This window comes from Orcinus orca, chromosome 1 (assembly GCF_937001465.1).
Source record: "Orcinus orca chromosome 1, mOrcOrc1.1, whole genome shotgun sequence".
Classification (NCBI taxonomy): Eukaryota; Metazoa; Chordata; class Mammalia; order Artiodactyla; family Delphinidae; genus Orcinus; species Orcinus orca.
In genome coordinates, this window is record NC_064559.1 from 205,410,618 (window position 1) to 205,423,471 (window position 12,854).

At 52.3% G+C, this 12,854-nt stretch overlaps 1 protein-coding gene across 5 annotated transcripts in view; it reads right to left on the reverse strand.

Moving 5' to 3' along the window:
* The window catches only part of PIK3CD (phosphatidylinositol-4,5-bisphosphate 3-kinase catalytic subunit delta), a 50,813-nt gene extending 40,274 nt beyond the window's left edge, over positions 1-10,539 (reverse strand). For 3 of the 5 annotated variants that reach the window (XM_033432874.2, XM_004272367.4, XM_012534011.3), the window contains exon 1: positions 10,400-10,539. The gene's annotated coding sequence lies outside the window, so the exon portion shown is untranslated. The remainder of the gene's footprint in view (positions 1-10,399) is intronic. The other 2 variants (XM_033432873.2, XM_049712586.1) reach the window with 2 other exon arrangements.
* Between the last annotated feature and the right edge of the window lie 2,315 nt (positions 10,540-12,854).

A 12,854-nucleotide genomic window follows, 5' to 3' on the forward strand; every position in this document is an offset into this window, starting at 1 on the left:
TAAAACATATAGCACATATATTAAAAACATGCGCATGCATATTCTAGGAAAATCACAGCCTATGATACCCGGAAGATGTAGACCACCCCAATCTCAAGGCCCCCAAGAAATTAATATCCTTTAAAGCTACAAACTCGACTTCCTCTCTTCTCTCCTGATCCCAAATAAGTCACACACACACACACACACACACACACACACACACACACACACGCGCACACTCAGGGTGGCAATGGAGATGGGTGTCCCTCATAAGGGTCCCAGCTACTCGGCAGTTTACTCCATTCTCCTGGGTGCCCCCTCCCCAGGCTCAGCCCCCAGCCTCCTTCTCCACGCAGCCATGGGCTTACATGTCCTTCTCTCCTGTTGTCATGAAACCCTAGATCTGCAGACAACCTGTAGGCCTTGGGGATGACAGAGAACTCTGAACATCTCATTCCATCAGCCATCACCTGGTCCATCTCTCCATGGCAGGTGCCCCCGAGCCTCTTCCTTCCACTCCCAGGTCTCCAGGCTGCTCCTGCCCTGGGAGCCTCTGGGATAAGTTCAGAACAACAGCCTCTTCATCAGTTATCAGGCCCATCTTTGGGGCTACAGCAAGCAGCTCCCATCACTGAGCACCTACCACGATGAGGCACATTTTAGGTGCCTTATGTCCATTTTCGAATTTAATGATCACAAGTGGCCCTGAAGGCAGGCCCTCTGTGTCACAAAGGATGAGGGTGAGGCTCAAGGAGGTTACGCTGCACAGCTAGTGATGGGATAGGCAGAGCTGAACCAGGTTGACTCCAGAGCCCTGCTCTTACCAGTGTACCACACTGCCTCTCCTGGGTCAGTGCAAAGGAACCAGACTGGGGCCACTGGTCAAGAAGACACCTGAGTCCCAATGCCCTGACTGTGTCACCCATTAGCTTGAGGACCCTTAGGTGGACTTCCCACAGAAGGTTCAAGAGTTGGGAAAGGAAGCAGTTGAGATTTCAGAGGCCAGGCCCTGCTTCCTCTGGACAGAGGGGGAGAATGGGCACCATCTGGGCAGGCTGGGGCCACGCTGGGTACCGGAAGCTGCATCCTCCTGGTACTTCTCTGTAGAGGAACAGATCCCAGGAAGACGCTCCACCAGAGACAAAGGACCAGCAAGAAGAGAAAGGCTGCCTGGACCCCAGCTCCTCTGCACAGCCAATGGACTCCCGGAGGCCTCAGCCCTCCTCCCGCCTGGGATCCAGATTCCCCTGCCCCAAATAAATGCTTCCTCCTGGGAAATAGGTGGCCACATATGGAGACAGTACAGGACAGGGGTTAGGAACAGGCCCTGCCACTTCCTCAGGCAACCCAGGAAGTGCCTAGGTAATACCTAAGCACTTCCTGGGTCATACCTACGGAAGTTACTAAACCTTTCTGTGCCTCAGTTCCCCCTTCTGTAAAACAGAGATCGCAATAGTGCCTAAAAGAATAAATTCGTATTTTCAAAGTGCCCAGAACCCTGCCTAGCAGAGTGGGGGGCTACAGAAGTGTCTGCGTTGTTATTATTACTAGACAAAAGACAGCAAGTTAGAGCAATGAAGGTGGCAATTCAGAGCTGGCCAATAGCAAGGTTCATTAGCACAAATGCTGCTGACGGGATCTGCAGGAAAAGAAACTGGTGTGAAAGGCCTCCCTTCTAGAGCTTGCTGTGCTCATCTCAGAGTGAGGGGCTGGCGTCGTTGAGATGGGAGCTCTAAGTCAGACCCCGCCTCTCGCCCAGGCTCTGTGATTCCGACGTCTTACCTGACCTCTCCCTCGCAGAATCGGGGGAACTGTGCTCTGCATTTGCTCTTGAAGACATCCTGACCACTCATGCTGACCACCCGGGGTGCCAGGCTGCCAGGTCCTGGTCTCTGCAAGAGCTGGCTGTGATTGTGCCCAGATACACCCACGCCAGCTGGTCACCTTGGTCATGACACAACATGGTAAGTGGATAAGTGGAAGAAATCGGGTGTGAAAAAAGAGCTGTTTCCGTGAAGACGGAGCTGACTGCTTTAGAAATAATAAAGACAAGCCACTAAAACAAAAGCTTCCGTTGAATGAGACTGAGCAAAGCAACTGTAAAAGATAGCAGGGAGGGACTTCCCTGGTGGTCCCGTGGTTAAGACTCCACACTCCCAATACAGGGGGCCCAGGTTCGATCCCTGGTCAGGGAACTAGATCCCGTGTGCCGCAACTAAGACCCGGTGCAGACAAATAAATAAATAAATATTTAAAAAAGAGAGAGAGATAGGGGAGAAGAAGAAAAATGGACAAGGTCGATACGCCTCATATAAGAATGATGAACCGATCAAACAAAAGCTCTTGGCCTGACATCAGTACATCAACGTACATCGATGTTTTAAGTTAAAATAAAATGCTTAGATTCGAGGTGTAGCATGTTAATTAGCTACGTAAACCAAAGTTGCAGTTACTCAACCAATGAATCACGTAGGATAAAAGGGCTCTTATGAAGCCAGACATTTCTTGTCACACTTGCGTCTAATCTAATCGCTATTTTGCCTTAATCTATGTTTTTCAAACTATAGTTGAAGGCACTGGGCTGGGAGTAGCGGAAGCCACAGGAAAAACATAAACATCTTCCCAGAGCATGCATCTGACTCAAGTAAGGGAGGAATAGTCCTCATAGCAAAACAAACACGGATTATCGTGGAATAGAATGTAAAATTAATGTTAGTGTTAAAAATAAAACTTGAAGCTTCAAAGCAAGGTCACGGTTGGGGTGGGTTGCTGCAGGCTAGGGTCGGAATCCCATCTCCTCTGGCAGGAAGAGCGGGTGGGAAAGTTGGAGAAGCACAGTCCGTGAGGGTCAAGGTCACTGCCAGCTGCCCAGCCATCTTCCCACAAACCTGCAGCACAAGGGCTTCTGGGACAGCTGCCTCCAGAGCAGCTTGCCCACTTGGGCATCCCCGTCCCGCCGCTGCAGCTTGCAGGTGACAGGGCCAAGCCAGAGCCCACTGCCATGGCCAAGGCCACTTGATGGCAGACCTCACCAGAAGACCTCACCTCCACCCTCCTCAGCCCTGTCCTCCAAGCTCCTTCAGACCTCGAAGGGTTAGAAAAAGCTGGAAAAACTAAACCTTCTGGTTTGGGCACATCTGAGAAGAGCAGGCTGATAACGAAGGACAAAGCGATCCCAACCTTTATCTGGAACATGGCGGTAGGTATTTGTTAATACACACCCCGTGCATTCCAAAAAGATCATTCATGGGAGGGTCAAATAAGATAGCGGTTGAATAAACCTTAGCATGCAAGCAAACCTCAATGACTTACGACAAAGATACCTGTCATTTAAAATCCATTCACTCCTACAGCGTGGGCGGCAAAGACTCATTCACCCACTGGCAAAAACAGCAACCCTTGGATGCCCATTACCAACGACAGGTTTTTCCTTATTTCTAATCCTCACGACAATCCCGTAAAAGAGCTATTGTTATCCCAATTTTCAGGAGAAAACCTGGAGGCTCAGAGAGGTTAAGCAACTCGTCCGGGTCACTGTGTGTTAGGGGTCAAAGCCAAGATCCGAACTTCTGTCCACTTTTAAAGCTCGACTTTTTTTTTTTTTTTTTAATTGGCTGAGTGGCACATGGGACCTTAGTTCCCTGACCAGGGATCGAACCCGTGCCCTCTGCAGTGGACGCACCGAGTCTTAAGCACCGGACCGCCAGGGAAGCCCCAAAGTTCTTGCTTTAGACGCGAACATAAGGCTTCCTTTCTACCCATTCTCAAAACACTGTGCCTCCCGCTGGAAATATAAAGCCACACACATCTTACGAAGCTGCCGCATATTAGATGTGCTGCTGCACTTAATTTAAAAACAGACCACGCTTCATCACTGGTTTCCCAATGACAGTAGATGACCTGTAGTATCCAAATATTCGTCACACCACACAATAGGGAAAAAAGATTCATGACCCGGTGAGCCAGCTTTTGGACCCAAGGGCCATCAGAAACAGGAGGTGTGGCTTTGCTCACCTTTTCATTGGCTCTGAACATGAGAAATGTTTTTTAATTGAGTTTTTTGAGAGGGGCAGATAAAGGGGAAAGTTAGGGTTTTTTGGTGTGTTTTTTCCCCTTAGAAGAAATTTCTCATGAAGCTGTTTATTTGAGACCAAGACCCTGGTTTTATTAACTTCCTCCTCAGACACAGATCAGCAGCAAAGAGGAAAATGCATGCATTAAGCGTGGATAAATAATCTGTGTGCTGGACTTACATCCCCCCTCACCTGAGGCTACCTGATGCCCACTTGAGAGGAGCACGGAGGCCTCTTTACTCCGAGGGGCTGCAAAAGCCTGCTTCATGGGCAGCAACCCAAGCTGGTGCCAAAGCCCCCAGAGTCCCACACCTGAAACACCTGCCTCAGTTTCCCAAACTGCAAGAAGGAGCATCAGGATGCGGACGCAGAACGCTCACCAAGATGAATTCTGGGCTCCACCATTTGTAAGTCTCCACCCCCACTTCCACGACATGGAGGCAACAGGGCCGTAGAGCATAGATGGCTGGGCAGTCCTGCAGCCCCTCACAGCCCCGCCTTTCAGCGAGGTTAAGCATCACCTGCCATCGGTTCATGTATTTGCCCCAGGGAGGCTCACACCCAAATGCAGCCAGCCAGACAGCCGGCGAAAGGATCCGTTTCGACAGAGAGGGGCTGTCAGCTTCCTCCTGGGATCGGCTACCTTTACAGCAGAAGAATGGATCCCTTTGCCTTAAGTGTAAACCGTCTCTCCTTGCAGAAACAAGGTGAATCGTGAGAGTGAATGGGGACTTGTTAAATTAAAATAATGATAATAATGAAGACAGCTAGTGTTTACTGAGTATCAGCTATGTGCTAGGTGATGTTCATTATCTAGTTTATCTCACTTAATCCTTAACACAACCCTAAGAATAGGTCCCTTGAGCTTCACTTTATAGAAGAGGAAACCGAGGATCAGAGAAGGTAAGTAATCTACTCAAGGTCACACAGCAGGGTTGTGGAGAAACCACAGTTTAAATTCCAGAGTTCCATCCAATTCCAGAGTTCAAGGGTTTAACTACTGTATTACACTGCAGCAAACCGCGTGCTGTACATGCAACTAGCAACCAAAACGAAAGCTATTCAGTCTCATTGCAAAAACAAACAAACAAACCAAAAAAAAAAAAAAAACAGAAAGAAAACAAAGCACATTTAAGATGACTACCTTTTAGGCCTATTAGTAAAACATTTTTTTCCAGTATTATTTTAAATGCCAGCAAGAGTGTCATGAAACTATTATATATTACTGGGATAAACTGGTCCCATCTTTCTTGGAAAAACATTTAGCTTCAGGAGCCATAAAAATGGTCAATGCCAGGGCTTCCCTGGTGGCGCAGTGGTTGAGAGTTCGCCTGCCGAAGCAGGGGACGCGGGTTCGTGCCCCGGTCCGGGAAGATCCCACATGCCGTGGAGCGGCTGGGCCCGTGAGCCATGGCCGCTGAGCCTCTGCGTCCGGAGCCTGTGCTCCGCAACAGGAGAGGCCACAACTGTGAGAGGCCCGCGTACCGCAAAAAAAAAAAAAGGTCAATGCCTTTAATGTGATAATTTGTGAAAACTCAGATACCTGAAAATATCCGTTACAGTATTTCAAAAGTGGTGTGTGTGTGTGTGTGTGTGTCTGGAAGCAACATAAATGTCCCACAATAGAGGATGACCAAGAAAATGATGGTGTCCCTGCATTATGACACTTATACTGCCAATAAAAGGGCGGCCAGGTGATGAAGCAATGTGGAAAAATGCTAATGTGCCCATGTTAAGTGAAAAAGCACGTTACAGAAGCACATGCTTTGCCCCTCAAAAAATTAAGTGTAGGATTACCATATAAGCCAACAATTACACTTCTGGCTATATATGCAAAAGAATTCAAAGCAAGGACCCAAACAGGCATCTGTATATCCAAGTTCAAAGTGGCATTATTCACAATAACCCCAAAGTGGAAGCAACCCAAGTGTTCTTTTTTTTTTTTTTAATGCGTCACACGGGCCTCTCACTGCCGTGGCCCCTCCCATTGCAGAGCACAGGCTCAGCGGCCATGGCTCACGGGCCCGGCCGCTCCGCGGCACGCGGGATCCTCCAGGCCAGGGCACGAACCCGCGTCCCCCGCATTGCAGGTGGACTCTCAACCACTGCGCCACCAGGGAAGCCCCCAAGTGTTCATTGATAGATGACTGGATAAGCAAAATGTGGTCCATCCATACAATGGAATATTATTCAGCCCCAAAAAAGAGGGGGATCCTGACACATGCTGCAACGTGGATGAATCTAGAGGCTATTATGCTAAGTGAAAGGAGTCAGTCACAAAAGGACAAATACTGTGCAATTCCACTTAAATACCAAGAGTAGTCAAATTCAGAGACAGGAAGTTGAATGGTGGTTGCCAGGGGCTGGGTGGAAAGGGGTATAGGGAACTAGGGTTTAAGGGGTAAAGGGTTTCAATTTTGCAAGACAAGAAAATTCTGGAGATGGATGGTAGGGATGGTTCATAACAAGGTGAACGTACGTCAAAATAGTAAATTAGATATATATTTTACCACAATTGAAACATAAAAATTAAGATAAAAAAGCACGTGCCTGCTAGTCACAATTAAAAATGCACATTTTTAAAAAGGAAAAGATACCCAAATTGGCAGTGGCTACGTTGGGATAGTGGGAAAACAATAAATCACTTACAGATCACCTTCTACACACCAGCTCCTTTACAGACGTTATGTGTTTCACTGTGTACCTGGCACTTTACAAATGAATATATGAAATCTTTAAGACTGCCGGTAACACTGCTATTTCAATGTTACAACTGGGGATTCTGAGGCTCGCAATTTCCCCCAAAGAGAAAGAAACAGAAGCGAACTGAAATACCACGTTAGAAACAGCCACACCCATCACTCCCAACACTCTCCCTCTCGGCTCAGAAAGTAGGTGGGCTTGGAAAGCACCCATTTCTAGGAGAAGCTCAGAGAGCCTTCTCTGAATGGGTGAGGTCACCACTTCCGCGGCGGGAGCGGAGGGTTCTCCTGCACACCAAGCTGGTGCAACGCCAACCTCAGGCCCCAGGGACCGGGCCGACCCCAAGGGAGGGGAGAGTGGGCCATATTTTGGAATGACCCAAAGAAAGTCAGTGTTTGTCTGCAAGGAGAGAGTGAGGAGGGAGGTTCCTGGGCTTTCAAATTTTTTTTTTTTTCCATCTTGAAATTGGCAGCATTTCTGATATGATTGCAGGGGATTTCCACCAACCAAATAGAAAATTCAGTTTTAGCATTCACTGTAAGGAGAGAGGAGTTTTGCAACCTTTGTCATTTACGAAACACTGGCAGTGGCACCAAGACGAGAATGTTGACGAGAATGTTTTCCTCCCTCTCAAACCAGTCAGGCTCCAGCCATCCTAGGCTGGTGGTTAATGACCACACGCGTCTCACTCCCAGACAGCCCGGCACTGACACTCCCTGACCCGCCCAGAGCACGGCCCTCCGGACCTGCCCCTCCCACAGCTTGGCTGGGAAACGTGTTGGTCCCCTGGAGAGTGACTGAAAGAGCTCTTCTGAGGTCCCACGGTAAGGAAACATTTGATGGGGCCCCAAGCCCCACGGTCAGACCCACAGAAGCAGCTGGAGGGAGGAAACTGCTCTGTAAACAAAAATGGTTTTGAAAAATAAGCCAGCCAAAGGGGAATTGCTTCATAAGTTGCACATTCACTTCTCCCTTTAACTGTGCAATTGAAGAAAAACAAGGTGAAGCAGGAACCAACCCCTCACATCCCCCCATTCACCCCCGCCCCCCACCACGATTTCCCTCGACCAGGCACGAAGTCTAACCGGGTCTGAAGCTGGTCTCTATTTGTGGATTGTCTGTGCCGGGTAAGGTCCCCCTGGGGCTGGTACCCGCCCTGCCTGCCTGCCTTGTTGTTAGCACAGCCCCTTGGCCCGCCCCCCTCACCCCCCACCGGGGATCGCGGTAAACACTTGCTAAACGTAAAAAAGCAAGAGAAAGGATGGAGCCCGCAGCATCGTGCAAAGGTATGCTTTACGTACCCTCCCCGGGCACGGACCAAGGCTGCAGAAATGCAGCTTATCCTGCTGGAAAGGGGCATCGGCATGGCCGGGAGGGCCTCTGGGGCGGTTGCCCTAATTCCAGAAACAGCTATATTCGCAGAGCGGCCAGCGTCGCTTCCAAACATGGGTGGAGAAGGTGAGGGGAGTGGAGCTCAGAAGGAGGTAAGCTTGGCTGTCTTTAGAGCTGGCAACTAACAACTAGGTTTTGAGAGCACACCCCACCTCCCACCCAATCCCCACACTCCAGGGTGTCTTCCATTACTTTGGTGAAAGCACCGAAAGAGAACCAACCTCAGCATGTGCCAGGCAGTGCCCTCATGAACCAGGGTGGACGGAATCTCAGTCAGGAAATCAAGCCACAGCAGGGCATGGAAAGGCTAAAGGGTTGGCAATTTCTGCTCTAGAGAGAGCAGAGAAAGCTCTGTTCCTGTCTCCTTGTGTTTGGTGACGGCCTGCTAAATCAGAAGAATCTTCGTCCCCACTTGTCACATCAATCAAACCGGGTGGGTAACGGTAGAAGGGTTTTACAGGAGAGTATCCAGGTGGCTCCGAAAGGACACCCCGAGTCCCCCGTCCCCACAACAAGAGAACTACTAGCAAACTTCTCCTTCATCTGCAAGCAGCTACACCATCAGATGATTAAACGCTTGGCATCTGAAAGAACCGGGATTCTGGATCAGCTAATTGTAAACGTGTGGGTCGGGAAGTTATTTAACTTTTCTGAGCCTTCGTTTCCTCCGGTGAAAATGGAGACATCATTCAGCTCCTATGGTTAACCAAAAGCCACCTGTAAAAACAGTCAATTCTTTGGAGGGGAAGAGTCCCCTGTGGTACCATTCACTTGACAAGAACACCAAGGCACTGTCAGTCACTCCAGGGGTGTGCACCCCTTCGGGAAGTGCTCAGTGGGATCAGTCCTCGGTTTCAAAGTCCCTTTGGAGCAGTGAACCTTTCCCTCCGAGATTCCTGGGGAAGGAACCCGCTCCCGGCCCCAAGGCACAACAGCCCCGCACACACGCGTGACCGTGCAGGAAATTTCTGAGGGTGGCGGCCACTGGGGCTCTGCAGGAGCCCGGGGGAAGAAGCCCCACTTGATGGTACGGTGGGGTTCGAGACCCCGCAGGTCCCTCCTTCCAGGGGACACCTGAACGAAGTGAAAGCTGCTCAATCATCCGAGGGCGCCAGAGCGCTCCATCTGCAAACTGGGGGGATCCCAAGGGTGCTGTGCGAGAACCCGGTACGTGGGCCGCCCCAGGACGCCCCCCACTCCACTCCGACCCCGGAAATCCCATCCCCACTCGCTTCCCCTCTGGGAGCGCGCTTTTCGGGGCCTCCTATCAGTCCTCTCCTGGCCCCCTGGACCTCCATCTCCCCACCAGAGCAGGGCGCAGACGGCAAAGCAGTGTCCCCCATCCTGGTCCCCAAGAAAGTTCTCCCTGTTCCCCTCTCCTCGATCTCAAAGAAAGGGGTGCAGAAGACGAAGCCTAAATAAAAACAGGAAACTCGATTTAAAAAAAAAAAAGAAGGCGGCTCATTCAGGCTGAATTACGGGTAAGAGTATTTAAAAGAAGAAAGAAAAAAAGAGTCCGGAAATGCAAAGCTGAAGGCGGTTTTGCCGCCGTAACCCGGGCCCAGCCGCAGATCCGGGGGCTGATCTCCGCCGCGCGGCTGCAGTAAACACGCGGTGAGCGGCGCCCGCGGCCGGAGCCCGGCCGGGGTGGGCCGGAGAGGGACCGGCCGCGCGTCCACGCGCCCGGCAACGTCCTCGCCGGCCGCTCTCCAGCCCAGGGCCCCGCTCACCAGAGCTGGGGAGGGCGCGCCGGGCCAGGGCGCCGGGGACGTGTGCGCACCCCTCTCCCCACCGCTCGACGGGAGCAGGGGTCGGCACCGCCGTTAAGGAGAGTAGCCTGCACCCCGCGGCGCGGCCGGGGCGCCCTAGGGTGCCGCTCGCCAGCGCCCGGGACAGGGCGCACGCGGCTGAGCGCTGTCCGTCTCCCCGCGCCTCGGCGGGTGCACGCGAGGCCGCAAAGCCGCTGGGAGCGCAGCCCGTCCCGCTCCGCGGGGCAAGCAGTCCAGGCGCAGGGGAGCTGTGCGCACCCCTCTCGGCGGACGCTCAGGGGGCGGCCCCGACCCCGCGCACAGCCTTGGCCCAGGTCCCGGGCTCGCTGGACGCGGGCGGGCGCACAGAGCCGGGGCGCACGGGCTGTACGCGCCGGGAGAAGTCCGCAAGCCGGTCCCGCGGCTCCCCGAGGTCCCCCGAAGTCCCCGGCCCCGGTCGTCTCCCCCACCTCCCAGACGCAGCCTGAGGCGAGCGCTTACCGGTCCCGGCGCGGCTGGCAGGGGCTGGGGCGGCTCGGGCCGGCGGCCGCTGGGAGCGACGGCGCTGGGCGCGAGTGAGCCTCGAGGGAGGGAGGCGGGGCGCGGTAGGGGCGCCCCGCCTGCTGACAGCCCGCATACTCCACTTCCCACTTTGTTTCCTTTTTACTTGCAACAGGAAAAACAACAGGTCCTCCTGCAGCTTCTTCTGCCGCTGCGCCCTCCCCTCCCGCCCTCCAAGTCCCCACCCCGTCTGCGGTTGGAGGGGCATCCTTCCAGGGCCTCTGGAAGCTGCACCTTGACCTTCTTCAAAACAAGTTTATATGTATTTATATATAAAAGAAAACAACCAAATAAAGGTCCTAAGAGCCCATAAGAGCCCCACGCCTTCCACATTCACACACTAAAGAATTTCAACAGTGGCCAGAGAAAAGCGGGAGGCAGCCAGGAGCGCCCCCAAAGCCAAGTGCAGGGAACTGGGCAGGAGGGAGGGTAAGTGGGGCGGAGCTTGGAGCTCAAAGTCCCACTCCGCTCAGCCCTGGAGGGAAACGGTGGCCTCCAGGCTTTGATGGGTAGAGAGCATGGGGGTTGGGGGCCAGCGCGCCACCCCCCCACCCCCGCCGCGCCCCGCCCCAGATTACAGTAGTGGCTTCAGATCCTTCTAGGATGTGATGGGGGATGAGCCAGTCAATAGCTTAATCAAATGACTTAAAGGACCCTCCCCAACCCAGCCTGCGAGGTAAAGCACCTGTTTGGTTCCCTTGGACAGATGAAGACACTGAGGCTTGGGGAGGGGCTCTTTCTATCCAAGAGATTCCCTGGCCTCTCAGGACCGTCTCGGGTTCAGTGCTGGCTACAGCAACGGAAGGAGCAGGCGGTTCTGTGTCTAGACAGGAAAGAGGAGAGAATTTGGGCAAGATGAGTGGGTTACTAAGTGGTCCCAGTTTTCTAAGATCTAGGATGCAGGCTCTGATCTCTCAACTGGATGATACCTGTGGAGGAACCAGGAGGGACCGTGGGTCTCTTTGGCAGAGAATGTTGGGTCTGTCCCCAGGAGTGTACATCCTTCCCAACAGAACATCTGAGGCTCACAGCCTCACTCCTACCCCAGGCCAGGACCACTCCAGGGCGATACTGTCAAAAGCTGGAAGAGAAATGGACATTTCAGAGAGAAAATCTGATGGCAGGTTTGGATGTTTCCAAACATCTGTCCTAGCCCTGCTTTTGCCTGGTTGTAATTTAAACACTGCTTGCTGGTTTTCAGAGCTGGTTGTAAGAAACAGTCAGATCAGGAACGCTTTTGCATCATCCAAAGGAGCTCTTCGTTGAATACGTATTTGCTGACCGCCAGTCAGATCATGCTTTGTAATATGCAAGACGGGAGACCTGCCAAGTGCTCAGATGTGCTTCACACGCTGTTATCTCTGATCTCGACAATAGCCTCCCAAGGCTATTGTCTATTGCCCAAGGCTATTGGCTATTGGCTATCATCCCCACTTGAGAGATACGAAAACTGAGGCTCAGGAAGGTTGAATCCGTTCGAGGGGCCACACAGTCAGTGTCTAACTGCTTCCAGATCCTCGATTCTTTGCCCATGCCACACGGCTTATGCCCCAGTCCAAGAAGTTTCACTTTCCTGAAACCCCAATGCCCTTCCTTTTAGAGACCAAACCGTAAGACTTATTCCCCTCTTTTGCCTGGGGTACCAGGAAAGTCAAGCTAACTGTGGCAACAAGTATGGTCAATATGGCCCCTCAAGTTCCCAGTAGACTTCTGCCTTTCTCTCTACAATTTCTGATCTCTCTTTCTCACTTTATTTTTAACTGTTGTCATGTGTGTTTTGGAGGAAGCTACTTCAAGTTCCTTTTGAATTGTAAGTGAAATGGGCCCGCCAAGGTGGAGAATTTATAGCAGTCCTAGAAGAAAAGTGGCACTTGGGCTGTAGGGAAGTCAACACGTGTTACTCCCGTGACCTCCTGACTGGGAAAGACTTTGGCCCCATTTTATGGAAGGGAAAAGAGACCTTGGGTATTAAGGGGGCAGCTGGTCGGTGGAGAACGGCTCGGATGGACAGGAGGCACCCCGCGGGCCTCTCAGAGGAGCACACAGAGCCCTCCAGACCAGTTTCCTTCTGGGCCTGCCACCTTGTCCTGCAGAAGTTCCCCCTCCAAAAGCCAAGCCAGCCTCCACAGCTTCTCACGGATGCAGTAAGCAGCTCTGCTCTGTTCGACCTTGAGTGCTTTCACCACCGCCACCCACACATGCCCGCAGCAGGGTTAACTCAGTGCAGCCGGAGCCAAGATGAGCACCTGGCTGCAGGGGGACAAGTGAGGAGCTCACTTCCTCAGCTCCTCCACAACGGGCTCCAGACACTTGCCTCCATGCCCCATCCTGGCACGAAGCCCACTTTGCCGAGGGGCCTTTCCTTCCAGGCAGGGCAAAAATTATCCAGCTCAAA